The sequence below is a fragment of the Amphibalanus amphitrite genome, unplaced genomic scaffold (genome assembly GCF_019059575.1).
Source record: "Amphibalanus amphitrite isolate SeventyFive unplaced genomic scaffold, NRLGWU_Aamphi_draft 002266F_arrow, whole genome shotgun sequence".
Classification (NCBI taxonomy): Eukaryota; Metazoa; Arthropoda; class Thecostraca; order Balanomorpha; family Balanidae; genus Amphibalanus; species Amphibalanus amphitrite.
The window spans coordinates 32,380-50,479 of NW_024883749.1; the positions used below are offsets into that span (position 1 = coordinate 32,380).

Below are 18,100 nucleotides of genomic sequence, written 5' to 3' on the forward strand. Positions count from 1 at the left end.
TTTCGTCGCGATCGGCCGCTTTTTACGCGAGTTATTCGCGAAAAACCATGGGGGGTCCATCCGACCCCCCCCCCTACACATGCGAGGGTTAAAAGGGTCCTTACGGCATCCAAGGACCAATTCCGGCTTTTGAGTGCGCCACATCAGCATTTGATGCTACGACAGATGTCGAAATCTGAATATATGTTACAGGCCGTATGAAAATTCGGTCCGTTTGCAAACGGCCTGGCCCAGTCAGGCCATATGAAACTACCTGAAAACACCGGCCGTTTGCAAACTATGACCTGAAATATCAGACCGTTTGAAAACGACCTAGTTAGTTTCGGCCTAGCGGATCCAGGGGGGCCACGGGGTCATGCCCCCAAGCCTGAAAGGGGAACAACATATATTTTTTGTCCCCAAAAACACTTAACCCTCGCCCGCACATGCCATTTTCCCATCCTAGAACGCACATGGGGGGGGGGGTGGTTGCCACCCCCCCCCGCGCCATTTCGTTCCTGTTGGAGATAGAGCTTAGCGGTAAAGACCAAAAATATTCTTTGGGAAGAGACGAATCTAATGATACCCAGTTTTACCTTCTCAGGTCAGTCATTGACCTTCCAGGTCAGGTCAAACTAAAAAATGTTGCTGTTTTGGGTCACCGTTGGATATCAAGTGCGCTGCTTATCAAATACCGATGACGATGCTGTTTTCTGGTGCCAAGCCAGCTAGAACCTCTTTGTCACACTACCCGACCAGAATTTTGCTGCTGAGGTCATTTCAGGTCAAGTTAGGTCAAGGTCAATTATATGTGTTTGTATGTCTGTGTGTGTCTGTGTGTATACTGATGTGTGCACCGATTGTTTTTGGGTCCATATTACATGAAATCATGATCTGAGAAGCTTTTACCAAAAATGCAGTCAAAAAACTTCACAAAAAGTAAATTCGGCTTGCCTAAAACGCAATTATCTTAGATGACCTAGGTTGACCTTGACCCTGACCTTGACCCCTGTACATCGTCGAACAACATGTTCCATGATAGGTGGGAGGTAAGACTGGCAAAAAAGGCCGAAATCAGGGTGTCAAAAGCTCACAAGGCCCATGGCAAACGCAAGATGTTGAGAATTGGCCATTTGGGTCATGACATGACCTGAAAAACAAGGTCATATCTCCGAAACCAAAAATCACAGAAACTTGAAATTTTCAGTGGACATCAAGAAAGGATAGAGGAGCAGCTATACGAAAAATCAGCCTTCTAGCTCCAAAAATGTTGAGTGCAGAACAGAAAGTCTACCTGGGGGGGTGGCAACCACCCCCCCCATGTGCGGGCGAGGGTTAAGAAAAATGAATGTGAGAAGGGCGTAGTAGGTAGAGAGAAAATACCGTATCATTAAAAATCTGTGAGCTTGATAAAAGTGTTGGTCTTGTCTTCACCCAAGAAGTTCTTATTGCACACTTTAACCATGGATGAAAGAACCTTCATCCCCAGGTTCTCCTTCATCCATGCTTTAACTCTCGATCGACGTGTGAAGTTATCGTGTAAGGTATCATGAAGCCGATCGCGACGAAACTTTAGTACCCTCATGGTGACAAATTCTGAAAATTTCATGACCCTGACCCAAGTGAACTTTGACTTGTGGCCTATTTCTCGAGACTGTTTGGCCATGTTGGAGGCCATGTTTGGCCGGAATAGCGATTCGGCGTATGTCGGCTCACATTATCCGCGCTTTTATAGTCTTTTCGTGGTTTAAAACGCTCAAACATGTGATATGATGTTGCTCCCACGCATTAGGGCGGATGCCAATGTCACCTTACGGTCAAGTCAGGTCATTGACCTTTGATGACCTCGGTGCACTTTTCCGAGTTTAACATGTTTCTAGGATAGTTTCGTTTAGCTGATTTTGAATTTAGCATTTTGCAACCATTTGAACATTTACGAAGTAGTTTTGATGCCTTCGTATCATGTTACGTAGCTGCCAGTGGTAGTGGACACCTGCTATACGGACGCCCATAAGTACCCCTACTGGTTGATTTGACCTGACCTGCCCCGACATGGCCTAAACGCATGAAGACATTATCTATGATCCAAACTAACATGAAATTTGTGATCAGCACAAAAAAAAACGTATTACAGCCTTACTTTAGGAGGTTCTGACAGGTCCTGATTTTCCCGTCTTTTGGGTCTGTGACCTGACCTGGGCGGTGTTTCACGGCACGCTGCCAGCCGCTGCCAGCGCTGATGGCACTTTTGGTTTCAATGGAGACATCAACAAGCCTATACCCACAACACTACCGAAGGCTGACCTTAGCTCGCAGATCGGGCTGTCCAAGTTGAGACACAAGCTGCCATACGAGACTAAGAAGCTGCTGGTTGAGGCGCTCGTTTTCCCGCACATCAATTACTGCTGCACTGTGTGGGGAGGATGTACTGCCTCCCAAAAGCACCGTATCCAGAAGGCGATCAACTTCGCGGCACGTGTCGTCACAGGACTGGCCCGACGGCAGCACGTCACTCCTGCTCTGCAGGCGCTTGGATGGCAGCGTTTCGAGGGCATGCTTGAAAAACGGGATGTGGCTCTTATACAAAGGCTGGTCTCGCTTGACGCGCCGCCTGCACTGGCCCAAGTTGTACAGCGTCGCTCGGACGTGTCACAGAGACACACCTGATGCTCCCACGGACATCAGTTGGAGCTACCTAAAATTAAGAGTGAGCGAGCGAGGCGCTGTTTCCCTTACAGATCTGTGTCCACGTGGAACAGCGTTGGCGGGGTCGGCAGCGGATGAAAAACCATGTATTTTAGATGTCTTTTATTTCTTTTGGTGTTTAGTGTTTCGCTATTGCGTTGATTTTAGCCTTTTATGTACGTACTGTGTAATGATTCACGTGTTTGTCAGCGAATTTTAATACTTGTATGTACACGACGAGAGGGCTGAAAAGCCATTTAAATGGAGACCTCAATACACTGGATTTGGATTTGGATTTGGATTTGGCAGAATGCGCTGTCAGCGGCTGTCAGCACGACCGTGAAACACCGCCCTGGAAGGTCAACCAATGACCAAGGACCTTAAAATCGGGTATCATCGGCTTCGTCTCGTCACTCACGGGCAACACGCCTGTTTTTTTCCGCGAGCTCTAGCTTAATCAGTGGCCGAACGGCAGGGGGTCCAACCGACACCTCCCAGCCCGCGAAGGCTGCGCCACGCACCGACCCGGAGCGGGCTAATTGGTCGACAAAAGCAATTTGAAGTGTTTTCAAAGTAGTATTTAGGCTCGGGTTGGGTGGGCTACCATTTCTATATTTTTTTATTTTTAGTTTAAAAAATATCGTTTCAGGGCTGTGACGAAAAAATAAGTGGCCTAAATCCGATGAGAAAACAGGATTTGGGGGTACCCTAGGTTTGGTTACTTGCATGAGTTGGCCCCCCCCCCCCAAAACGCAAGTCTGGATCCGCCAGTGCGCTCTACTAAGGCCTCTCCGAGGTCATGAGATAAACCACATGGGAAGACATTGGGTTTAGATGGCACAAATTATTGCCCCGCCGGGGACTGAGGTTGGGCCTCTTCTGAGGCAGGCCACTGAGCTAACCGTCACATCCCGTGAACTACTTCAGAAGGGGAAACTTCTCTACATATATCCCAGTTACCAGTGACTCAACAGCCCGTAACAAGAAGGAGGGGGTCAGGGGAGCGAGGCGGTGCCGTCTCGAGTCCTTACCTTCTCGAGTGCCAATGACCTCGGCTTGGAGACGCCATCGGAGCGCGCCTCCATTGCACCTCTCACCGCATGCCCACAGTCGCTTTAGGCGCCCGCGGGGACGCTCCGGACCCACGACTGTGTACATGTTGGGCGCCTACGCGAGGGGCACATAGCTCGGCCCGCCGCGGCGCCCCGCGCACGGCCGCTGCTGCTCACCGCCCGCCGCCGCCGCGAGCCCAGCCACCGGGCGACTGCAGAGACGCCTGCCGGCGGACGGAGCAACTACTCGGTCGATAGCGCCTCCCGTCTGCAGCGACGACCGCGCAGAGGCGGAGCCAACGGAGTGAAAATGGGGGGAGAGGGCAAAAGTGGTCACTGGTGAACATGAAACTCATGAGTTCTTAGAAAAAAAAGGCGTCAGAGATTTGAAGTTTTGCGAGTTTATAGTCGCCTCTCCGTTGCACTCCTAGTTCGCGTCGCTGACTCTGCCCCTGGCGAGCACTGCCTCTGGGCTCGTTGCCGGGCCAATATTGAAAGTCGGCCGGCGCTGGCGGGCGACGCGCGGCCGCGGCGTCAGATCAGAGAGAGCCGCCTCTGCCGAGTGGCCACAGTCACCGCATCTCATGGCCGGGGTCCATCTGGGTTCCTCCCCCTTTCCGCCCCCCCCCCCCCCCAGCCCTGCTTCCGGTGCCTCTTCCATCCCCGACGTGGTCGTCCCATCTGCCCGCCATATCCGCCTACCCATGGCTGGCGGAGTGCGGCGTTTGACGCATCCAGTCTGCCTCGGAGAAGCATCAACATAAAGGGTTGCGGTAAACGCTTTTTGCCAAAAGATGCGAAAGCCGGAAGACATCTCAGGTGATAGCGGGAATAAAAATCACCTATTTTGTCGACATCGACAAAATAGGTGATGTCGAAGCTATGCAGTGACGGAAACGGAGCCTGCTGGAAAATTTGTCACAGGAGGAGGTGTTGGGTCGAAATTGCCAGGTCAGGGGCGTCTTGACAAGGGTGTCAGGTCGAAGATGTCATTTCGGTGGCAGTGGTGCCAGTCACCGATGTCAGGTATTGGGTTTTGGGCCGAAAGTATAATTTCGCTAGTGTCACGTCAATGTCATCAGGTCCGTGGCATCCGTTGTGGCATATATAGGATGTCATGTCGAGACAGGTATGTCAAGAACTGTCAGGTCGGCATAAGTGGTGTCATTTTGCCAGTGTCAGGTCGTCTGCAGCGGTGTCAGGCTGGTGATGTCATGTCATTTCGTCACTGTCACTTCACCACTGTCAGTACAGGCCTGCGTCGGTGTCAGGTCGTGGCCGCGGAGCAGCGCCGTTCCCGTGAGGCGAATCCAATCGATGCGGTGTCAGCGCGTCGGACGATGGTACTGCGGCCGGGAGCGGCGATCCCCCGTTATAGACAGCTGGTGGTAGCGATATTTGATGGCCGGTCATAGCGGGAGCATGTGGTGGGAATGGCGCCGGGAAAATGGCGCTCTTGGTGTGATTGTGGTGGCTTCGAAAGGGCAGACGGGCTGATGTGTTTACTGGGAGCAATGGCTGTATTTTAGGGACTTCAGCTATTGGTGGATTCTCTCGGATGCAATAGACAATAAATAAGAAAGCAATGTAACTAAGATCAAAGTAAATTGAAATCGTGAAACTGTAGAGGTTATCTGCGTTCTATAAAAAACTACCAAGTTTACCCAATGATTCAAGCTAGATATATGCAACACATGACATAGGTTTTAGCAATTTTATTTACTGTTTGAATGCGTGATTTTATATGGATTGCAATGGATTGCAACTTCCATGAACGTATGAACGTGACAGCAGATTGAATGCGACAAAGAGAAGAAAACAAATGCGAGAGTGTGAGGCACATCAAAGCAGGGGCGGATCCAAGGGGGGGGTCACATGGGTCATGGCCCCCCCCCCCCCTTGAGGCCCGGGGGCCCAAAGACCTGCCAGGGGCACCACCGGCCTATCAGGGGTATCACAGTCCTGACAGGGGCACCACAGGACCGCCAGGGGCACCACAGGCCTAGCAGGGACACCACGGGCCTGGTGCCCCTGGGCCCTGACAGGACTGTAACGCCCCTGACAAGCCTGAAGTGTCCCCGGCAGGCACGTGGTGCCCCTGACAGGCCTGAGGCGCCCCTGCAAGGCCGGTGGTGCCCCTGGCAGGCCTGTGGTGTCCATGGCAGGCCTGTGGTGCCCTTGCTAGGCCTCTGGTGCCCCTGACAGGCTTGTAATGCCCCTGGAAGGACTGTGGTGCCCCTGGCAGGCCTCTGGTGCCCCTGACAGGCTTGCGGTGCCCTTGGAAGGACTGTGGTGTCCCTGGGCCCTGACAAGCCTGAGGTGCCCCTGACAGGCCCGTGGTGCCCTTGTTAGGCCTGTGGTGCCCCTGGCAGGCCTCTGGTGCCCCTGGCAGGTCTGTGGTGCCCCTGGCAGGTCTGTGGCGCCCCTGGCAGACCTGTGTTGACTGGTGCCCCTGCTAGGTCGCTGGTGCCCCTCACAGATCTGTGGTGCCCCTGGGCCTTGACAAGCCTGAGATGCCTGGCTATGACAGGCTCGTGGTGCCCCTGATAGAACAGTGGTGCCCTTGCTAGGCCTGTAGTGCCCCTGGCAGGCCTCTGGTGCCCCTGCTACCCCTGCGCCCGGAGAGGACTATGGTGCCCCTGAAAAGCCTGAAGTGCCTCTCGACAGACCCGTGGTGCCCCTGACAGGCCCAAGTTACCCCTGCGAGGTCGGTGGTGCTCCTGACAGGCCTCTGGTGCCCCTGGCAGGTCTGTGGTGCCCCCTGGCAGGCCTGTGTTGACTGGTGCCCCTGCTAGGCCGCTGGTGCCCCTCACAGGCCTGCGGTGCCCCTGGAAGGACTGTGGTGCCCCTGCCCCTAGGGGTGCTCATGGGCCCAACAGGCCCGTTGTGCCCCTGACAGGCCTGTCGTGTATACTTGCTAGACCTGTGGTGCCCCTGCTTCCTGGCAGGCGTGTGGTGCCCCTGCTTCCTGGCGGGCCTGTGGCGCCCCTACAAGGCCGTAGGTGCCCCTGACAGGTTTGTGGTGTCCCTGGAAGGACTTTGGTGCCCCTGACAAGCCTGAAGTGTCAAGGACAGACCCTTTAGACGCCAGGGTCAAGTTCGTCGGACTGACAACGATTCGCTTACCTGATAACGTTCCTGGTAAGTACTCACTACTCAGCGTCCACTGAACATATATACACATAACACATTCATATATACTTGCTTACAATTGGTAAATGTGGTTGTGGGTAAGAGTTACGATACTGACTAAAAATAAAAAAAAATAAAAAAAAACTGAAAATGGGGCACCACCAAAATTAAGTGGATGAAATCCGTTGAGTTTTTAATTTTGGGTATAGGTAGTGGCACCACTTCGATTCATGACCCTCCCCTTGGAGTTTTCCTGGATCCGCCCCTGCATCAAAGTAGGTAACTGTAATGCGATTCAGAACAACAAGTGAAGTGAAGCCAAAAGCTTCTTTCATCATGTAGTTGTGTATTCATTCCCCTCCCCTTAGGCCCTTATCACGGGTTGTCTTGCCATCAATTAGATGCATAAACCATACGAATAAACATTCAATAAGACATCGTTCCATCCAATTGTTATATAAAAGCCTCTTAGCAGACAGCAGAGCAGCATATGTATTCAAACGGAACATTGATTTGCCATCCAGATCCACTATCTAACGACTAAGCCGTCGCATTCCTAATGGCCACGATCGGTGCTGGCACGGTGTCGGCTTGGCTTCGATTAGTATGCAGATGAGAGGACGACAGCCACTACCACAGGGGGTAGCATTTGGCCGCCGCCACAGACTGGCTGGGTCGATGGTGTTGTGCTTCTCCTTTCCTCTCTCTCTCTCTCTCTCTCTCTCTCTCTCTCTCTCTCTCTCTCTCTCTCTCTCTCTCTCTCTCTCTCTCTCTCTCTCTCTCTCTCTCTCTCTCTCTCTCTCTCTATCTCTCTCTCTCTCTCTCTCTCCTGTGATATTTTTCATGAGCCACACTGCTTCGATGTTTCATTGTTTATATAACTCCATTGATCGTTATCAAATGACGCAGAGCTGGACCAGCTTCAGCCCGGGCCACCGAGACGTTATTCATCGCTGGTGTCGGTCAAGAGGTCTCAATCTCTATTGCGACTGCATCCATTCCTAATACCCGTCGCCGCTGGCATCATACGACCTCTATAAACCGCCTATCTGCGTACGACGGGTGGAGTCTACCACCAGATGGCAGGATATGACAACGGCTGCAGGTAGACAGCCAGTTGCACTTACACTGCAAAACACGGTTCATGTTGTCTTATCAAATCCGCTAATGCGTTACAGATATATGCATTTCTCATTCATGGCATTTCCGATAAATACCTGTGCATCAACTGGCAAGAGTTTGTGCAAATAGCGACTCATAAATACGACTTTGATATGGCAAGACAAAAAGGTAGAGAACCAAAATCGTAACTATGTTATCAGCATTGAAAAAGATGTTTTCGAAAGCTTGGATGCATTCGAACTGTCCCTTCACCAACCGTAATCGCGGCATCAGCGTTCGGAAACTCATCATGACTAGGTAGACTCGCCCGCCCAGCACGGCTGCTCTGCGGGACAGTCTACCCTCCCAGGCGATACGCTGCTGCCATCTAGTGGCCGGTTTATCGGCGCTGCGGTCGACCGCTAATGATGCTCATTGCTGGACTTTGGTTCTTCGGTAAATGTGCGAGTTTAAATAATTATGCATTCACAAGAATGAGAGAGAAAGAGGGAAAGAGAGAGACAGAGAGAGAGAGAGAGAGAGAGAGAGAGAGAGAGAGAGAAAGAGAGAGAGAGAGAGAGGGGGAAGAAAACGAAAGAGAGGGAAACAATAATAGTAAAAACAGTGCGCATATTCCTACGTTTTTTATATGTTTAAGTACGTATCATTGATGACGACGCAACACTTCGACAAGCTTGCAAAACCAGCAGACGCTGATCATGTTTTTAACCCGCGCCCTGCTGGGGGGGGGGGGGTGTTTGAACACCCCCCCTTGTGGTTTTTCGCGAATATCTCAAAAACGGCGGCGCGGAGCGCCGCCGTTTTTGGTACACCTTATCATACATCAATTCTACACATGTTGTGAAAATTTCAGACCAAGGTCATTCAAGGTCAGGTCACCAGGTCACTTGAAGTGACCTCACCTCATAAAAAGTTTCAATGTCTGTCATAGCTACACCAAGTGACCGATCGCTTTGAAACTTTCAGCGATTGCTAAGAGCAATAGCATGTACAAAATGTATATCTCAGAATTTTGATATCGATGACCTAAGGTCAGGTCAATTTTGCGACCTCCCCATTATAAGTCAATGGGAGAAAATTGAAATGCGCCTCTTTTCGACGAAAGACATTATAAACACTCCCAAACACTGAATTACAAGTGGTTTAGACACACTGAACATAGAAATGGTGTCCGTGACCCCCTGTTTATGCCCTGAGGTCATCTTAGGTCACGAATAGTATCTAACAGTTTTTCGCAAATAACTTTTGATAGAGGCATGCTAGAGCGATGAAAACGCCTTAGATGTGTTCAGCTCGACGATACGGATCGACTGATATGCAACATGACCCTTTCCGGTCAGGTCATGACCTTGACCTGAGGTCAAATTTTGAAGTTGACCTTTCAAGGTCAAGTTATAGTTCATTCGATGCGTCTTGACGAGAGGAACACGATGCCGGTAAAAGTAAGCTCGTACAAGGCTTGGGTCAAAAGTTATTGCAGAAAAACTGTTTCCGAAAAAATTGGCTATTTTTGCAGTTTTTGCCCCCTGCAGGCAAAACCGTTGACGTTAGGTCAAATCTGAGAGAATTACTCAGAAAGGGCGTTAATAGGGCTATCGAATGCGCTTTTCCGCGGCGCTGTAGCTCTATTGGTTCCCAAGTTGTGCGTTGGCTTCTTGGAAATTGTCGACATTCGACCTGGAAATCGGCGAAATTTTGCCTTCAATGACCTCTGGTGACCTGACCTTTGACCTGACCAAAAAATTGACCGAAGTGATTTCCTCATTATTTTTGACGCTCTTTCGAACGCCGCCTTCCGCGTATCGCTACGTGGCCCAGGAGCCGAGATAGAAGGGGGGGTGTTCAAACACCCCCCCCCCCCCAGCAGGGCGTGGAAATCCAGGACCCCCAGCTGGGCGCGGGTTAACCCGCGAGTTGCTCTGGGGGGGCGTTAAACGCCCCCACTTTTTTCGCCGGGCCATAGCATAAAAACGGCGCGCCGCAGGCGCGCCAAATTTTGGCTACCTGTAGGGAATTGATTGTAGTTTATTGTGACAAAGTTTCAAAAAAATCGGTCAGAAATTTTTTGAGATATCGAGGTTTTTGTGACGTCATGATTTCTGAGTTTTCGACCAAAAACGGTATATGTTCAAAAAATCATATAAAATCACAGAATAGACATACAGACATGCCGTAAACGCTGTTAGACTGCCAATACCATAAACAATCAAATGGCTATCTTCGATTATTGATTATCGTTCCGCATTTTCCAAAATCTTGAACTGAATCTTGGCAATTTCTCGTGACTACTTCACGACCATGATACATGCATTTCTTAAATTGAACTTTTTGAGCCAAACACGTACACATATGATAAAATGAATGTAACCATCGTGCTCTACGCCCCAAATTACCCATAAAACATGTGTCACGGGCTGCGAATATCAGTTTTGATTTTCGGGGATATGTGCCTACCCGGTTGACCTGACCTTGACCCTGACCTCTGCTTGACTGACCCCTACATGGAGCTGACACTCTTGTAGGCCTTATATGATGGATTGTGCACCGTTTTGACAGAGTTACTGACGAGAGGCGCCCATTGCGAAGTCCTGAAGTCGATGCTACTGAAAGCCCGATTTCAGGTGTTTGACCTGACCTTGACCCGACCTGTGACCTCAAAATTCAACTTTGAAGTGCTCATCTGAAGCGTCTCGTCGCGCTCTTTCGTTTGCCGCCTCGTGCGTTTCGCTGCGCCTATTGGTTCTCGAGTTATCGGCTGGGGGCGTTTAACGCCCCCCCCCCCCCAGCAAACGGTGGGTGGCGAAATACCCCAGCAACTGCCGGGTTAATCACTCGCTCCTCTCCCAAACCCATGCCTACCCACGCCAATCTCTCGTCTTTCCCTGCTCCTTCACCGATGAGAACGGCACTGTAATTGGAATGGCTCGCCCGGGAATAGCTCTGTTCTTGTTGCCGATTGGTCGTCCCAAGCACGGCAGGACGATCTAGAAAGAGAATCCACCAGCCGGCTGTTGCTAGGGGAGATGGTGTGGCCGAAAATAGCCCACAGGCAGAGGTGAATGGCAGTTGATTTGTGGCTGATGCAACAGCTGGGAAGAAACGTGTCCAGTACCCACCAAATTGAATTGTCTGAGTAGACGGCAGAACCTAGAGTCGATAGTTCAAGTGTTCAAACAGATAGGGTCGTTTCGCCGAAGACAGACTATACAGATCAACACCATACCACACGCCACCCCACGGACAAAACTAGAATACAAGCATTTTCCTGTTTTTTTTTTCTCCATTTATTAGAATCGTCGTCGCTCAATGCTCCTTGGCGACCAATCACAAGCAGGGTCAGAACGGCAAACCACACTTGGATTAGCTGCAGTATGTGGAGAAACTCAGACAAACTGCAGTCTTTTAGCTGGTTCCGCTGGCTCAAAAACCACCAATACTGTTCATAGAACACCAAACAGTTGTGCAATGACATTAGGTGAGCAACAAATATATCATTATCAGTTATCACCTATAACGTTTGCAAGCATAGGTGGAGGTTTGTGCCCAGCTAGGAGTGTCCGAGCTCTCCCGATTCCACGCCGGCTTGACTTAGGAGCCGCAGCAAACGGCGGAGGTCAAGGTTAACACTAGGTTGGAGGCGAATTTGCTGCGCCAAGGCACCCCCAGCTCGGCACGAAGTTCCACCGATGTTTGCTAGGGATAACAGGCACAAAATGGCCTTGTTCCATTTGTCTACAAAAGTAACGATAATTACGAGCGAGCGAGCGCAGCGAGCGAAGTGAGTCTTTTCAATATAACGGAAAAATCTCAGTATGAGCGGCCCGGCCCGGCCCGGCCCGGCCCGGCCCGGCCCGGCCCGGCCCGGCCCGGCCTGTAACGCTTTTGAGAGGCTTATATCTCAGCAACCGCTGGACCAATTAGCCTGCGGTCTTTTTTGTTGGGTAGCCCCATCCCTTCTACCCCGTAATTGACTACTTTTGATGCATCTCAGTGACCGTCGTGGTACGTGCCACGTGAAAAGTCAAGGGTGTTCAAGCTGTTTTGCAAAAGTAGTGATTTTGAGAGGCTCATATCTCAGCAGCCGCTTGGGCGATTGACTTGCGGTAATTTTTGTAGGGTAGCAGCATCCCTTCTACCCAAAATAGGATACTCTCGATGTATGTGGGTCACCCCCAGTGCACGTGCAAAATACAACAATAAGAGGTGCCAAATTTGTTCCCATTTCAGTAACTCGGTAATTACTGGGGCGATTTCGCTGAAACTTGGCATACAGGTAGGCACCCACCAGGCAATGCATTCCCATGTGTTGCGGTTAGGGTGCTACTGCACGTGCGCACGTGCAGGGGGCGTTTCCAGATCTCGAGAACGGCTGGGCCGATTGCGCTCAAATTTGGTACACGGTTGGGGACCAGTTAGTAGGGTGCCGTGCAAAAGTCATTTTGGACCCCGTTTGCACGTGCGCACGTGCAAAATGCCGCTTCCAGATCTCAGGAACGGCTGGGCCGATTGCGTTTAAATTTGGCACACCGCTAGCGACCGGTTAGAAGGGTGCTTTGCACAAGCCCATTGGAAGCACCCTCTCGCCCTTCCGCACGTGCAGGGCTTACTACCTCGCTCGCTCGTTCTTCGCCCAAAAGGCGTTTTACTGGTATGATATTTACTTAAAAAAGAGCAGTAGTAAATTAATGAAATGAACACCGTTATTAATGGGGTTAAACTTCGAGAATTAACGGCATCAGCGTATGCAGACATCACAGCACTCACCAGCTTGTTATTCAAACATTGGCAGCCAGCAAGCCGGCTTCACGAGACCATAGCACTTCTAACGTCATCGCAAGGACTTCACAGACGTCTGCCTACCGAGCTAAGCAGGGCTTACTCCTCAATATGGCACACTCTGTTCGTTCTACGAGTAAATACCGTTTTCTTCTACAGAGTTTATCTATAACAATAAACGTTGATTCAGTCATGTAATGCATTCTTCAAAGGCCACGATCGTTGGAAAATATACAGCATACACTTCAACAAAGTTATGTCTCCTGTGCAAATTAAGATTTAAGAATTGCATTGCCTTCTAAATGCTAGTCGTTTTACACCTCCTCGTCATGAATCACGAAATATTTTTAGAGAACAATATCGGCCCAACTGCTAACACCAAGCTTTGGTGTTCGATGTGATTATAAGGGACAGCGGTAATACTGGCTAGAGAAAGGCATATTATATACATATCAGCGCGCAATACTGTAGGATTACGATAAACTGCTAAGTGGAAACAGTTCTGAATTTCAAAACATCGCCAATTCTCCTTGACGGGTCAAATATAAAACCATAACAGCCTGTAAAATGATACATGTCAAGAAAAAACGCTGAAATACTCCAGAATATCTTGCAAAAACAGTTCTGGATGGGAAATGTTTGATATTTCACCACCATAAGTTCCAGTCAAGTCTCAAGAGATCAATCCAAGTAAAGTCAGCCCTGGATAGAAGAAAGAACCATCTTATTGACGGCGTACGACCCTCAGTCCCTAGCGCCCGAGTGTGAAGCTGACGATGGACTGTTTTCTCTGGCGGTCCTCCGACTTTGAGCGTCGCTGCTGTGTACTCTGGCGTCGAGAGAGGCGGCTGTTCTTCACAGATGGTACTGAAACGCAACGAAAAAAAAACAGGCAGTAAATATAGTTGCAAAGAGATGGGTAAAACATGTGGGCGAATGTCGGTCCTCTTGCTATTGATGGACTGCTGGGTTGAATGTAGATTGGTGAAAATACATGTAAGAAGTCTGAATCAAATATAAACCCATCATAACATCACTAGCTCAGACAATAAACCCAAGTGCGATAGGCTAATGAAACGGTACAATACTAGAATATAAGATAATCTGCCCAAGCAATTAATATTTATGGTTTATAACCTCTACACAAAAATAAAATCATTCAAGTTTTACTCTTTAAACATTTATTAATCGTAACATTAATAAACATATTGTCAAACAATATCGAAGTATTTCATCGGATAGGACGGATGAACGTCAGAATAACTGTCAAATGACCTATCGCCCGCCACATCACTGACATGTTTTGACGCTGTTCTCTCGTGTCGAGAGCGACGTCCTTCTCCGCGTCGACCTGGTTTTCGTTTTGCTGACTGTCGGTAGATGGCTGGGGTCGAACTCATCATCGGTCTGCACTCGAGACTGTTTGCGTCTGTGGATATGACGTCATTAAATGACGCCAGAGGATCGTCATTCGAATCAATGAGTAATGGTGTCATATATCGAAGGCAGACGTTATCTTCGGGAGCAGAGCTTTGCCGGGGAATTTTCGGTTATTTATTGAGTGTGGTTCAGGGAAGATTTGTGTACTTCGATGAATGCAATGCCCACAAAATATCAATGCATGTCAACAATTCTCAAACGATCGTTACAATGTTTTTAGCTACCCCCGGTGTTGAATGCATGCCATTGACTTCCTACATCCTTTCAGTTAACCATTCAGTGGACTGCACGTCTTTTTCAATTCTCACGCCCTGGGAGTGGACCCCAGTGGTAACAGCTGCTATGAATTCACATTGCCATTAGGAAAGGTGGTACTATTGTCATTGACGCACATTTGACGTCATCAGCTAAACAGAAACGTTCCAAACACCGGTACTGAAACGCTGGCTAAATGGATCATTTCCATAACGTTACATTATGGAGCTGCTTCAAAAGCAAGTTAGCATGAAAACTGAGTCATTGACCTAAAACTGACCCGTTGTAGCGGTCATTGACCTAAAATTGACCCGTTTTAAGGGTCATTGACCTGTCCCTGACCTGTTGCGTCGGTCATGTTCACGAAGGTCTAACAGGAGGGATGACCGTCGGCTCATGGAGGCTGTGTCCAGGTCACCCTGGCTCCCCCAGTGCTTCAGCGATTCCCTGCAAATATATGACAGAGGCTCACTGTTTGTTCGTGCTAGCATCTTTTCCTCGAGAAATGTTATGCTATATACAAAAAATCGTTCTTCGGTACGCCTAAGAGTCATTCAAAGTACATAAGACCTGATAGTAAATCGAATTTTCAAACTATGAGTGAAGCAAGTTGTCTATTTATCTATCATTCCACCTCTCTCCCTTCTCCTTCCCTCCCACTACTCTCACTCTCTCTCCCTCTCTCTCTCTCTCTCTCTCTCTCTCTCTCTCTCTCTCTCTCTCTCTCTCTCTCTCCATCTCTCCCTCTCTCTCTCTCTCTCCACCTCTCCCTCTCTCTCTCTCTCTCCCCTCTCCCTCCCCTCACTCTCTCCACTCTATGCGTCCCTTCCCGCTCCTTCCCCCTTCCTCCCTCCCTTCCCTCCCTTCCCCTTCCTTTTATCTCCCTCTCCCTCTCTCCCTCCTCCCATCCTCCCTCCTCTCTCACCTCCGCCTCGTCGCGACGACCGACGCTGCACTGACATCCGGTCTAACGGACGGACTCGATGACGGCCTGTGTTCTGACGTCCCCGTCACACGTATTGGAGGCAGACGGACTGGTGAGGCGGCTGAACCAGGCAGAGAACTGACGAGAGCACCGCGCCAAGGGTAGAGCAGGCGAGTGATGTCGGATGAGAGGTGATGTGTGACGTCAGATGGGTTGGAGTATGACGTCAGATGAGTTGAAGCAGGACGTCAGAGTAGACACGATTATGACATCAGACGAGATGTGACGTGTGACGTCAATGACGGATGACGTGACGTTGATGACAGCAGATGATGTCATCAGATGTTAGCCGAAGAGTTGCGGTAGATGGACATGACGTCAGATGAGTGATGACGTCGAGCACGTTTAGTGAGATGGATAGAAGAGGATACAGGCCAGACTAAAGCCGAATAATGTTGGATGAAGGATAAAGAAAGGGAGAACATTGTATGCCGAATCGAAGAAAAATATATGTCACAGCATGCAAAATAAGCAAACTACAATTTTGTGAAAAAAGTGAATGATCAAAATAAAGAGATCATAAACATTGAATATAAAAAATGCAGAGCAAAAGCGAATAATATAATTCAATGAAGCTCAACTACTAAAATGTACACGGATCAAGCAAGGATCAATCGATTGTCGAAAACGAAAATTCGAGCACGTACAAATAACTACATTAGATATCATGTGATCATTGTTATACGCCATAGCAACGGTGTACAAAAATTAGTCAACTATAACTAAAACAAAAGCTATTTTACAACTTTTTGATTATTCAATAAGCTAGTTTACACTGTACGTAGAGTTCATGTTGGCCATGGTGTGTAATGCATTGCCACAATCCATATTTTTTATTCTTGCTACAAGGCTGAAACTATGAGTATGTTCAGGCATGTTGCAAAACTTTTGTAAATGTTCCAAAAGCATAGGCTAGTTGGCAACGATACGTGAATGTCTTGAATGTTACTGTGGCCACGGTGACTATAAATATTGTGGCAAGGACGGGCGCTGGCAGCCAATCATGAAAACAAAAAACATATTCATAATGAAGTTCTTCCCAGGAATGAATAGAGCTATCAATAATAGTTAAAACCGTCGTTGTTTGTGTTTAAAGGTATTACATCTCAATAATGAATCAGTAAATATGCCACTTTAATTTTTTCACCTTTTCAGTCAACCATCTATGTTTCATCCAATAAAAAGAAGAATATGAAGATTCAATATGATGCCGTTCATTCTTTTCTTTTATTCTTCTCCTCAGACCTCAGGGTGTCAGCTACAAGTCTAATCCATCTGATAAGTATAACTTGATATTCATCGCCTTCTGCATTTACAGTTCACTCAAAATATAGCGTTTGTGCTCTGAATTTAAAATATCACGCATTCACAAGGCTCCACCTAAGCAGCACAAATATATCCGCACTTGATAGCTCTTAGCAGTCAGGTCATTCGAGAAGAAAAATGCAAGTTTTACTGACTTCCCAAGATCGGAAAATCATCGTCAGCAAAATCGACAGCTATTTGCATCTGCCTGAGAAGCAACACAGCAAACGTGAACTACAGCCGGGTGCACTTTACACACGCCAAGCGCAAACCATGCCTCCACTCCACGAGACATTTCTAAAAGCGTGTGTGGCGCCATCATGAGAGCTGGCGTTTGATTGGTCGCGCTCCGCGGGTATCGTGCGGTGATTGGTCGAGCGGCGGCCTTGACCTAGAGCCGGGGCAGGGTGGTGACAGATGATTGGCTGCCAGCTCCCGGGGTGGGGGTGGGCGGGGCGCTGTAGGCGCCCGACCAATGGGAGCCCGGGTGGATGTGAGGCAGCTGAGCGCTGGCCGCACTGCAAAACAGCAACGCGAAGAAAAATTGTCACCCAGCTTGAAGTGCAAAATGCTTTACAATTGTGTGTCTAAAATTTCCATGGAATATGTCTTTTCACTAATGTTAGTTGTGCTAGTTACTAGTTTATTTCATGTGTTGATTTTTCCGCCATTATGTTGGATAAATGCTCAATAACATCTCACCTAGGGACTACTATTGCAAAGTTGTTTTAACCCTATTAGTGGCAGGCTCCTGGCTACCCCATATTAGTGGCAGGGGGGGGGGGCTGTTTACGACCCCCTTTGATATCTCGAGATCCAACCGGCCGATTTTCAAAATTCAAACGGCATTCGATTTGGTTCAACGAGATCTACATTTCTAAAAAAAAAATAAAACTATAAAATGTCAATAGGGGGGTAGAGGGGGTAAAAACGGGCAAATTGCAGATACATTTTATACTGTTTATCACGGCCAGGTTTCTGAACCAATCTTAACGCAACTTTTGCCGATCGATAGAGAATGAACCAGGAATTCACATGGATCCTAAAAATATGCATTATCAAAAATCATAGGCGGATACAGATCATTGAGATTGGGGGTACACAAAAAGTATAGTGAATAAGGTTTTTGTTGGTACTGTTTCTAAAAAGGGTGGCAACTGGCAATGGTCTTGTTATGTTACAATTTTCTTATGAGAGAACGACTAAAATTGTATTGGTCATGCATAGGCGGTGTCAGAGCACCTATGTTGGGAGGTAAAAAATAACCCCCCTTTTTGGACGCCTGGATCCGCCTATTATAGCAAAAACGTGTCAAAAGAGGATGCACAATAACTTTGTATATGTTATCACATGATATCTTTCATTCACT

At 48.6% G+C, this 18,100-nt stretch overlaps 1 long non-coding RNA gene across 1 annotated transcript; it reads right to left on the reverse strand.

Moving 5' to 3' along the window:
- Positions 1-13,431: 13,431 nt before the first annotated feature.
- On the reverse strand, positions 13,432-15,901 carry LOC122376730. Its single transcript, XR_006255690.1, has 4 exons — positions 15,367-15,901; positions 14,784-14,888; positions 14,045-14,175; positions 13,432-13,613 (listed from the first exon to the last, which is right to left on the reverse strand). It is a non-coding gene; the product is annotated as an uncharacterized LOC122376730 (long non-coding RNA).
- Positions 15,902-18,100: the final 2,199 nt, after the last annotated feature.